Source organism: Ursus maritimus, unplaced genomic scaffold, assembly GCF_017311325.1.
Source record: "Ursus maritimus isolate PB19 unplaced genomic scaffold, ASM1731132v1 scaffold_25, whole genome shotgun sequence".
Lineage (NCBI taxonomy): Eukaryota > Metazoa > Chordata > Mammalia > Carnivora > Ursidae > Ursus > Ursus maritimus.
The window spans coordinates 5,299,050-5,311,021 of record NW_024425008.1 but is presented as its reverse complement, the minus strand read 5'-3'; the positions used below and the strand labels follow the sequence as shown (position 1 = coordinate 5,311,021).

General features: G+C 47.8%; 1 non-coding gene across 1 annotated transcript; it reads left to right on the top strand.

Annotated features, from left to right (window-relative positions):
* Positions 1–8,547: 8,547 nt before the first annotated feature.
* LOC121105256 lies at positions 8,548–8,654 on the top strand. The gene has a single exon (XR_005837730.1). It is a non-coding gene; the product is annotated as a U6 spliceosomal RNA (small nuclear RNA).
* The last annotated feature ends 3,318 nt before the right edge of the window (positions 8,655–11,972 follow it).

Sequence of the window (11,972 nt, the reverse complement as noted above, 5' to 3'; positions counted from 1 at the left end):
CCTTTCCAAAACACTGCAGATGAACATTTCTGTTTGAAATTTAAGGAGAATTCTATTACGGCTGCAACACATTATGTGAAAGGACAGCGCTGGCAGGGTTTCTCTTCTGCCGCCCCCCTCACCCGTGGCTGGAGCTCCCGCGCCNNNGGACGCAAGCCTGTGGAATGTGGCCACGCACGGTCGGGGACAGGGGACATAGCCAACTTGGCCTGTGGAGTTCTGCTCCCCCTGCGAGGACTCGTCAGCCCTCCCCGAGCTCCGTCCTCCTTCCCGGGGCCACGGAGAAGGAGTGCCCGCAGGGTGTCTGGGGACCCCTCCCCCCCCCCGCAGGCAGGCGCAGAAAATGCCGAGCTCTTGTTCCAGTCCCAACCAACTCAGTGTCGGAAGGCCCCCTGGCTTGGGAGCTCAGAGTGTGAAAAATAAAATCTACTCTTTGTCTAAACTGACCTTCTTGCACCGAGACTGGGGTGTTGGTCACCATGCGTTTGTTTTCATTTCCACTCACACTGGAAGGAAGGTGACACAATTCGGTCCCGTTACACTTCCCTATGTCCTTCGAGGTCTCTGTCATCGCTCACCGGGATCCAGAACTGACTGCCTGCCTGCAGTCTCTCCCCTCCCATCCAAGTCAGAACATCTCCTAAAGCCCATGTGGCACCCGTACCCCTTCAGCCCAGTTTCTTAGCCGAGAACCTAGGACCCTTCCAACATCGGCTCACCCAGGCCTTCCCTCCCCCATCTCACTCATCCAGAGCTTCACCCCTCCGTGCTCTGGCAGGACTGCGTGGCTCACGCTTCAGCAATGTGTACGCTGCCTTATACCTCAGGGCCTTTGCATATTTATCTCTGGAACCTCCCTCTTCCTCTGCCCGGCTGACCCCTCCGTCCTTCAGGCAGCGCCTCCTCCAGGAAGCCTCTGCTGCTCTCCCACTGCTCCCCAGGCTGGCTCTTTGCCCCCTTGGTGGGACCACGGCCCCATATAATCTCCAGGGTAACCTCTGCCTGGTGCTGAGTTTGTCCCTCTCACCATGCAGGTGCTTAGGGCAGAGACTGAGTTCCAACCATCTCTGTGTTATCAGCCCCCAGCACTGGCCCTGGCACACATAGTAGTTCCCCAACAAAAAACTTGCCCAGTGAATGAAATTTGTTGAACTAGATACAATCCCTCTTCTGAGTGTTCAAGTTTACTGGACGAGTGGGGTGATTTTGTGATGCATGGGATTGGCCAGGCAGGGCTAGGCCTCCCGGATTTCACTCCCTGCAAACTTCCAGTTCAGAGGGGCCCCAGACACATCCTCACAGGGTGCTTGGACGGTGGGGTGAAGTGGTACCACTCTTGTGCTTCAAGATCACACCTCTGGTGAGCACTTCTGTAGCTCACAGCCGATGCCCATCTGCCGGCTTTCCTCAGCATGAGGCGAGGCTGCAACTGCCCCGTCATCACCCACACTCTCCTTCAGTTCTCCAGCCCTGGGCCGCCGTGTGTTTCACTTCTCAGTGCAGGGCTCCAGCGCCTTCAGGCAGGACAGCCTGGAGGACATGATCAGCACTGGGGAGGCAGTAAAAGCCGATGCAGCTTCCCGTCCATCCTCGCACACTGCAGCACGGTTTGTGATTCCACCTGACTCTTGACATCCCCATTTCCCACTTCACGTCCTGCTTCCCTTCCCGACCCTCTGCTCTGCAGACTGGGAGCTCCAGCGTCGTAAGGAAAGCCAACAGATGCACAGGGACTGCGTGCACAGCTCCCACGGTGGGGTGAAGCCACCTCCCTACGGCAGACCCCGCTCTTGCTGGTGGTGCTGCTCACTGCTCTGGCTCGACACCCAGACTCAAACATAATGAGAAGCTCCGATGTGGGAACGCCGAAGCATCGTGGGGCAGAGATGCCAGCGAAAGCTCCAGGGAGGGGTGGCCTCTGAGCTCAGCCTTGAAGATCAGGGGCATCCAATGGAGGCAGCCTGTGGCCCCCAGACTGAGGAGGGAGGCCCCATCAGAGCCAGACCTCTGCCGTGTGGGAGGACGACCACCCAAGTGTTTCCAGCTCCAGCTCCCAAGTCTGAGGGGTGATTCTAACGCAGCCCGGGGCTGCCTGGCCTTCCCCTGTGCCCGAGGTCCTCATCGTCAGAGAATGAAGGTCAATCAATCCCAGGAGAAAACTGCTCGAGCCAGACATGAAGCCAGAGAGTTGGGTGCTGGCATTTTTGATGGAGGAGAGAGCCGAGTCCGGGCTGAGACGTGTAGGTGGAGTTCGGCCAGTCTGAGGGCGGAGTGGAGCTTGGCCTTGCTTCCAAGAGAGCATGGGAGATGGCGAGCCCATGGCATTGCCCCCACCAGCAGTGTGCCCAGGAGCAGGGATGTGGCCACAAAGAGCTCTCGGGGGCCTGGGAAGAGGTTCCCGGGCCTCCCTGCCGTCCGCAAGCAGCTAGGAGAGGACCACCATGGGACGGCAAGAGACGTGCCAGGGACCATGTGGAGTCGAGAGGTGGACAGGCGATGATCACAGGTGACCTACACATACACATGCCCCCCTTAGAAGGTGGACTTGACCCCAGACCAAGGGGGCCCCCTTAAACTAAGATACGTTTCTGTCATTTGGAATTAAGCTCGGCCATAAGGCCTTCAAGGAGGTCCCTGGCAGCCCCGCAGATAGTGGCCTGAGATTTGCACAGAAACCGATCTCCAAGTTCATATTTCAAGACGACTCCCGTGCGTTCACCAGCGCTGGAAATGCGGCTGCCGCCAGAGGGGCCGACTGCCGTGGGGCGAGGATTTCCACCAGCAGTGGAAAAAGCCAAGGCAAGCTTTAAGGCTAACCAACAAAACCAACTGGAAACAGCAGGGGAATTTGCTGTGAAAGTGGGTTTCAAGCTCACCCCATCCGTAATTACTCACTTTGAAAGTGTCACGATTCTCCTGCCAAAATTATGGTTTCCCTCCCCTTATTGAACCCCTTTCACACCACTCCTTCTTCACTCTGCAAAAATGGATTTCACTCAAAAAAGAAATTAGAAAAATAATTGATGTAATAACCATAACCTTGAAAATACTTCTGCCAGAATTTAAGAGCAGAAGGGAAAGGAGGCCCAAAATAAAGGCATCTCTCTGGAAATCAGAAATCTAAATTAGTTCTAAGCACTGGCTACACCCACTTCCCCGCCAACTCTTGGAAGGTGAACGTGAGTGATCCTGCTCCCGTCACACGGGAGACGGGACTGCGTGCTGCTTCGGGATGCACGGTGCCCACCGGTACTGCCTCCTGCTTTTACAGGTGGGCAAACTGAGGCGCCCAGCAATGCCCGTTCTCTTTCCAGGCGCTGATAGAATGCGGCTCCTCACCTCCTTCGAAGTCAGGTGTGGCCATAGGACTGGCTCTGGCCGATGAAATATGAGTAGAGACAACGCATGTCATTTCTGGTCAAGCTCTGAGAGTCTCAGGGTGACCCCCAGTCTCCCGCTCGTGCTGCTTTCGTGATCACGGAGGCCCGTGTCGGGGCAGTCTGCCATCGGCCCGCACCTGTGAGCAGCTGTGACAGACGGAGCCCTCCCGCTGACCGGTGTTAGACACAGAGCAGGAGCCAGAGCGCAGCTCTGTGGTTCTGAAGCCACGGCGCGTGGGGCTGTCGTCGCCGCAGCCCACCTGCCTCACCCTCACAGACACGCAGCCCTGCGGGGCTGCTACTGATTCGCTGGCTCTGGTTGTCCTGAGAAGGGTCCCTAATGGCAGGACCCATGTTTCATTTTGACCACCATGCAGGACGCGTGACGAACACCTAGCATGTCTCTGGGCTTAGAATGTCTGTTCGATGACAGAATGAAGAGTCCATGAAGAAATGAGTCAAAAAACAATGTGAAATGACGGATCTTGAATTGGGGAGACATATCTGACCCGTGTGCGGATCATGACAGTCCGCCTTCTAGGGATGGATGAACAGGGCACACAGGCTCTAAACTCTTAACCCAAAAACCCACCCGAGTCACTTCACTACGGCCTCTTAAAGGCAAGGCCAAGAGGTCCAGGCGCATAGGTGAATCACCCAAGGTCACAGCCAGCATGTGAGCTGCCAACCTGACTCCAAAGCCAGGGATGGTCCCCTGCCTGCCTGGGCACTCGCACCCCAGGACGGGAGCTCCAGGGGGAAGCCCATGCCCTCGCTGCTCCCCCGCCCCTCCCGGTCAAGCATCCGAGGGCAAAAGCCCGAAGGTGAAATGAGCAAACACATGCCAATGTCAATATGACGTCAGCCTTTAGATGCCTTTTTGAGAATGTGGAAGCCGAAGGCACCAGGAAGCCTGCAGTCAGGAAGGGCACTGAGCCGGTTACAGGAGTCTCACCTCAGGTCCCGCCAGCTGATCCTTGCCTCTCTGTGCCTCAGTTTCTCCTATGCGTATAGCAGACAGGCTGGACAAATTCACCCTTAGGACCTCTTCCAACTCTAAATTTCTACAGTTCCTGTAAACATACCACTGGCTGATAAAGGAAAGAAAGTAGAACCCTTTTAAGAAAATCGCTAAAGCCCTAAAATTACGTGAAAGCCTTTGAGATCTGTGAAAGAAAGGCATTTGCTAAATCCCCTCTATTATTTCCAAAGGATATTTTCTATTATTATTATTTACCAAAGGAATTTCTGGACAGAGTTTAAGTGCCTCAGAGCCTACAAAATAATCATCTCTTCGAAACATAACAAAAGGTTCTGAATATTCTTGGCTGATGACTTTTTCTTTGAAACATGTTCTCCACTGAACAAAGGATTTTCTTCTTTTTCCCAATTTTTCTAAGTTTAAGTGAAACACACACACGAAACCTCCTCATGATTAGCAACCTAAACTACTTTTTTAAGTTAGCCAAAGAGCCTACGAACACATTTATAATATCGATGATTCTCATTTCGGACATGGTCATGTGATTCACTATCCTAGGAACTGGTTATTAGGGAGAAGACAAAAATAAGATTCATTTATTGAGAAGGATGAACCAGGCTCTGTGCCAAGAACTTCACACTCATTCTCTCACTTAAACCTCTGCATAACCCAGTGAGATGGTGAAACTGAGTCTAAGAGCCATTTAGTCGAAGCTGATCTAAGATCAGGCAGCTGGTAGGAGCTGAAGCTGGGTTCAGAGTTCTCACAGACTCCAGAGTCCATGCTTTTAACCATCAGGCTACGTTCTCTCCATGCAATGCCTCTTTGAATCCTGACGCCCAACCTACAAGGCATGGAGCCCCATTATACAGATGAGGAAACTGGGACTGGGCCAGATCAAGTCACTGGCCCACGGTCACCCAGACCGAGTGTCCATCAAGGGCAGCCGGAATTCAAATTCTAGTCCATCGGACTGGACAGCCCTTTGCCTGACTCCACACTATTTCCGGGTAACATAGGCCTCAAGACACACGCTCCTCTTGTCTGGGCCTACCCTGCGGCCCAACACATTGCTAGTGCCAAGTCCCAGAACATCCAAGTCTTCGGTGAATGAAAGAAAAAGGGAATTCTTCGTGGTGCCAGTAAACATGTGTGGCCAAAGGACCTTTTAAATCTCTGGAGCCAGGGTGGAAAGCTGTGCATTTGGTGGGCATTGCAGTAATGCCTACTTTTGCCCAGAGACCTGGGCCTTGTCAATAATTCCACTGTAGGCAGCTGCTCGCAAAGGTTAATAACTCGACCCATAAAAATGTGCGGCGAGTTGCAACTTGGCACCAGCTGCCTCAGACTGGGAGAGAAGCTAGCGTTTGCAAAATATGGTTCAAATAATCCCGCCTCCCCCCTGGTTTTTTTTTTTTCCTTCTTTAGTTTTAAGAGTGCAAGAAACATAGAAGTTTTGTGGTTTCACACTGGTCTTTTTATGGTTCGAAAGACTCCAAAACAGAGTTGATTTAAAAAATGCCTCTGCATAATGCCGACCATTGTGTGGGCATTTTCAAGGAAGCATGCCATCCGGTGCTGGGACTTCGCGGACTTGGATGCTCTTCGTTGGCTTAAATAAAAGGTTTTGTTCTCAAACAAAAGGGACATCCTGACTCAACAACTGTTTGTGTTTTGACCTCTGCACCCAAATCCCAAATCTGCCCACAAGAGGCAACTTGATACAAGGGAATGAGCATGGACTTTGGATCTAGCCAGGAAAACTTAATGCCTAGCTCAGTTTCTTCCTAGTTTTAGGACTCCGAGAATCTCAGGCGTCTCGGCGGATCCTCTCTCCTCATCTCTATAATGGGCATAGTAACTTCTACCTTAGGGTTGTTGAAAACCTTGAAAGAGATGATGCATGTAAAGCACAAAGTAGATTCACCCATTCCTTCAAAAAAATGATTGTTGAGTACCTACTAAGTGCCAGGCATTATTTTCTATATTGGAAAATCAACAGTGAACAAGGCAGACCCAGATCCTACCCTGGTATAGCTCACATTCTTGCTGGGGTGAGACCATGAATGAGTAAAGACATAAATGAGATCAAATGCGATGATGAAGGCTTAAAGAGCAGAGGGTGATGCCGTAGAGAGGGACAGGGGGACAGGCTGGGCTGCTTCAGCAAGGGTAACCAGTGAGGGCCTCTTTGAGGAGGTGGCACTTGAACTGAGGCTGAGTGGTATGAAAGAGACATCCGTGGAAAGGTGGCTGGGGCAAAGTATTCCAGACGAAAGGATCAGCATGTGCAAAGGCCCTGGGGCAGAATGAGATGGCCAGGCTAGAACATGTGCGCTAGCGAGGAGGAGAGGAGGAGAGCCTACAAGGGAACACAACAGCCAGATCAGGGGATGCCTTGAACGTCACAAGAGGTTGTATTGGGCTTTATTCTAAGTTCAATGGGAAGCCATCTGTGGGTTTTAAGCAGTGAAATTGCATCCTGACTCTGCTATATGGGGACAGAATCACAGTAAGATACACAGGAAAAGAAGAAGACCAATAAAGACACTTTCTCAGTCTAGCCAAAGATAATGGACTATCACGGCCACAATGGAGATGGAGAGAAGTGTAGTAATCTGGGAATACGGCTTGGCCATGAAATTAGATGGCAGCTGGAGAAAAGAAGCTCAACCGTTAGAAGCTGGATAAAGGAGTGTGGGAATGGTGGCCAGTGGGATGGGAAGAAACCAGGAGGGTGCGGTGACCTGGAAGCATTGCAGAGAATTTGGTGAAGAAGGGAAAGGCCAGCTGAGCCAATGAGCAAGAAGAGGACAGAGAACAGCCTATTGGATTTGGCCAGATGAAGACCACATGGGTGACCTTGATTGATACCATTTCTGTGAGGGAGTTGGGAAGGCAGAGACTGAAAATAAGTTCACTACATGCAAGGTATTTTTAAAATTCCTCCTTTAGGAATGGAAATTGGGTACCTCATACCTTATTTACAGAGACTTAGACATTTCTTTCATGATAATAAAAACATCCAGAATAGGGGCGCCTGGGTAGCGCAGTCGTTAAAGCGTCTGCCTTTGGCTCAGGGCGTGATCCCGGCGTTCCGGGATCGAGTCCCACATCGGGCTCCTCCGCTGTGAGCCTGCTTCTTCCTCTCCAACTCCCTCTGCTGTGTTCCCTCTCTCGCTGGCTGTCTCTCTGTCACGTAAATAAATAAAATCTTTAAAAAAAAAATATCCAGAATAATAACAACTCATGAGCCTCAGACGTCCAGTCAGGATGGTAGACTGAGCAGACACTGAAAGACTAGCCCCCCCCCACCCACCCCCAGTCTCAACAAATAAAAATGTTGGATACAATGTTAACAATAAACTATTTAAATACAAAGTCAATTTCAAAAGTAGGGAAAGGAAAATCTCCAGGAGCTCAAAATGAAGATAAAACCCAAACTAGAGTAGTTGATAAAAGCTGAAGACAAAAATCTCACAAGATATTGGAACTGGTTATAGGAGCTGAAGTCTAGGGGAAGAGCAAGACTTCAGGCTTAAGTGAGGCAGAGTGCCTCTGAGTCCCCTTGTAATACAGGAACCAAGAAGCACGGCATGCCCAGGAAACTCCAAGCTGAAATGTTATAAAATTTGTCCGGAACCAATAAAACTCACAGGATCCTAAGGAGCTTCCTATGTGAAGCTACTCAGAAGGGAACCCTCCAAAACCCAAGAGAGCAAGGCTCATATGAAAGCCTCCCCCATTCAAGATGAGCTCACAATAAAAAATTACAAGCCACAGGAGCAAAAAAAAACCACGCTGAGGTGTAGTAACAATCAAAAGACATAGCAAATGAGAGAAATTCACCTTAAGAACTAGAAATAAAAGAAAAAAATTAAAAGAAACTTTAAGCTTATGTAAAATCTTCAAAGAGAAATAGGAAAAAATACACACAAAAACAAGATTGAATGTCAAAGCAAAGGCACATCTGAAAAGAACTAAATGGAGATTCTAAAAATGAAAAATACAACCATTAAGGTAGAAAAGTTAAATAGGTTAAGTAGAAGAATAGATACCTTGAAGCAAAAATACTGAACTCTAAAACAGATATTTGGAAATCACACAGAATGCAGAAAAATAAATAACTTAAGTGGATAATATGAAAGAGTAATTTAAGATCTGCATAACAGAAAGAGAGCTCCTGTGCTCACTCTGGCAGCACACAGACTAAAATTGGAATGATACAGAGAAGATGAGCATGGCCCCTACACAAGGACGACATGCAAATTCACAAAGTGTTTCATACTTTTAAAAAAAGAAAAAAAGAGTAGCTCCAATATATTAAGTTGAACTCTCTTTGTAGGTCGAAAATGGTTGTATTTCATACAGTTTTACCTGAAATGTCTAATGCAAGTGGTGGAAAGGAAAACAATAAAGAATGTAGGAGGGGCTCCTGGGTGGCTCAGTCCGTTAAGCACCCCAGCTCTTGGTTTTGGCTCAGCTCACGGTCTTGGGCTCTGGAGATCAAGCCCCACATTGGGCTCTGCGCTGGATGCAAAGTCTGCTTGAGATTCTTTCCCCTCTCTCTCCCACCCTTTCTTTTCCTCTCCCTGCTTGCACTCTCTCTCTAAAAATAAATAAAATAAAATATTTTTTAAAAAAAGAATGTGGGAAAGAGACAATGTTTAGAGAGCTGACAGCTGAGAATTTTGCAGAATTAAAAAAACATGAGTCCTCATATTGACTCAAAACAATAGAAATAAAGTGTAGTGGACCTAGCAAACATCAAAGACGAAGGAGGAAAGCTTAAAAATGACGGGAGAGAAAAGAAAGGAAGGATTGAAGGATAGTTGAATGATAGCAGACCCCCTGCTATTCCTTTTCAAGTCCGGAAGACAATGATACAATCTTATGAAGACTTACAGAAAACAATAAGCCCACCGCTCAAGTGAGAGCTGTGAAGGACGTATTCAGATACACAAGGAAAAGGACAAACACATCACCCACAGACTCTTAATTAAGAAAAGTGCTACAACAAGAAAGCAAAGTCAGAAAGGAAGGGAGTGCACAAAGCAGTGTGAGTCTACAAATTAGTAAATAGTTGGAAATCCAAATAAATATCAACTGAAAGGAAGTGAGAATGACTAAAGGAAGAGTGAAAGTAGGGTAGAACTAAAATATTAAACAACACTAATATCCTTTAAAGGAGGGAAGAGTTCAGAATTTAAAGTGTTCTAAGGTCACTGAGTAGTTAGGGCAGAGGATACAGAGACCTGCAGATTTTGCTAAATATTCACCTTCAAGTTTGAGGACAACCGCTAAAAATATAAATGTAGAATGCATTTCTTCCAAACGTGTAGCTACAAAAAATAAAATCAACCCTACAGACAGGGCTAAGCATTCTTTCTAGAAAGGGCCAGAGAGTAAGTATTTTCAGCTTTGTACGGTTCCTGTCAAAACTATTCGACTCTGCCATTGTAATGCAAAAGCAGCCATGGACCATATGTAAGTCAATGAGCATAACTATGTTCCAATAAAGTTTTATTTACAAAAACAGGTGGCAGGCCAGGTTTGATCTGAAGGCCATAATTTGCCACCTACTGCAATAGAAGACAAATGAAAGGACAAAAGAGAGTAATCAAGAAAATGTATACATGTAAAAAAAGAAAAAAATAAGTCCCTGAAGAATCACAATAAAAGTAAATGCATTAAATTTATCTATTAGAATATCTGTCCACGTTGCAGAATGATACAGTGTGATGCCGCGTATATACAAGTTTAAAACACAGAACAACACCATTTACCATTGATGGATATGTTCATGTGTAGTAAAGGTACAGAAAGGAGGCATCCGATTCCAGAGAGTGTTGCCTTAGGCAGGAAGTGAGAAGAATCGATTTGGAGAAGGGTACAATGGAGAGTCATAACTGTCAAAGATGTTGTTTCCAAAACAAACAAAAAAGCCAAAGCTAGTTTAGCAAAACATTAATATTTGTTAACTAGGGAGTGGGTACGTGGGCTTTAGTTACATTACTCTTTGTATTTTTAAGTTTGTTAAGTGTCTTTTGTAAGCACTCATATCTCATTTGAACCCTAGCAATCACTAGGAGAATAGTATTACAAACTATCCCGATGAGGATTTGAAGTTCCACGCAGACAAGAGACTTGGAAAAAGGAGACCATAATCCTTCAACTCAGTTAAATGCACTCTAGATACTGCGTGACGTGTTGTGGGAACTTGAAGACATCTATTTTGCAAACACACTGTCTCTCTGATCCCTGGGACCCCCATCGTTACCAGATACTTATTCTCTTCCAACCAGTCCTCCTGCCTCACCCCCTTCCCACCCATCCTCTGCTCTCTAGACATTTATGGTGTGAAAATACAGCTTGAATCACACCACACTCCACCTCTTCAGTGTCGGCTGTGGGACTGAGAATATGAAAACAAAGAAGACATGGTTCTCAGTGTGGTTTAATTTTCAACTCAACCAACCTCTACCTGGGCAAGCGTTCACTTCTCGAAGCCTCCATCGCTTCATCTTCAAAATGGGCATCATCAACCCTACTGTACATGTTACCTAAGGTTTTTTCAAGAATAAAATGAAATCATCTAGCAGGTACGTGTCCTTACAGAAGAATTCCAAACTCCTGAGCACAGGGCCTCATAGGCTTACCCAGATCACACAGGTCACATTGGGAAAAAAAAAAAAGTGTATTGTCCTGCACACACGTGGCCATCCCCAGAACACCCTAGGCCAATCACATACCCTCTGTAGGCCTCTGCTTCCCGATCATTAAAGAACAGGTTGGTCCAGACAACCTTTAAGAATACTTTCAGCTCTGCCATCTTGGGTCACCCACTTGGTGCCCCTGGGACCCATGAAAGCAGAGCCTTCAAGGCTTCTCTTATGCAAACATCAGCCCCAGCCATGGTGAAGAGTGTAGCATCATTAGTATTGCTCATGATAAGTGGGATAGTGAGTTCCCTAGAAATGAAAAGGCTTATTTATAGAGGTGTGGGAAGGGGAGCCAGCATTCCTGCTGCTGCTGCTGCCCACCACACTGGTCCCTGTCAGTTCCTGAATAGGCCAAGTTCCTCCCACCACTGGGCCTTTGCACACGCACTGTCCTCCCTTCATGGAACACTCTTCTCCACCCCTTCACCTAGCTAACACCTAATCTGCTCTACCACCAGGTCTCAGTTCAGCCTTTATTTCCTCAGGGAAGCCCTCCCTGACTTCCCAGACTAGTCAAATTCACTGATTACGCAATCTCATGGAGCTCCCTGTATCAGTCATGTATTACCATGATAATGCTATGAAACAAAACCACCCTGAAACTTAACACAATCACTGTATATTATTTCTCTAAGCCTGTAAGTCAGCCGGACAGTTCCACCAATCTGAGCCAGGCTCAGCTGATCTCAGGTGGGTTCACACTTACATCAAGTCAGCTGGTGAGTCAAAGTTGGAGGCTGGTTCAGCTGCTAGGACACTGCTGAGCTCCACATGTCCTCTCATCACAACAAGCTCGCCTGGGGATGTGCTCACGGTGGCGGCAGAAGCATGTAAGGCCTCTTGACACCTAGATTTGGCATTGATACAGCATCACTCTCACTGCATTCC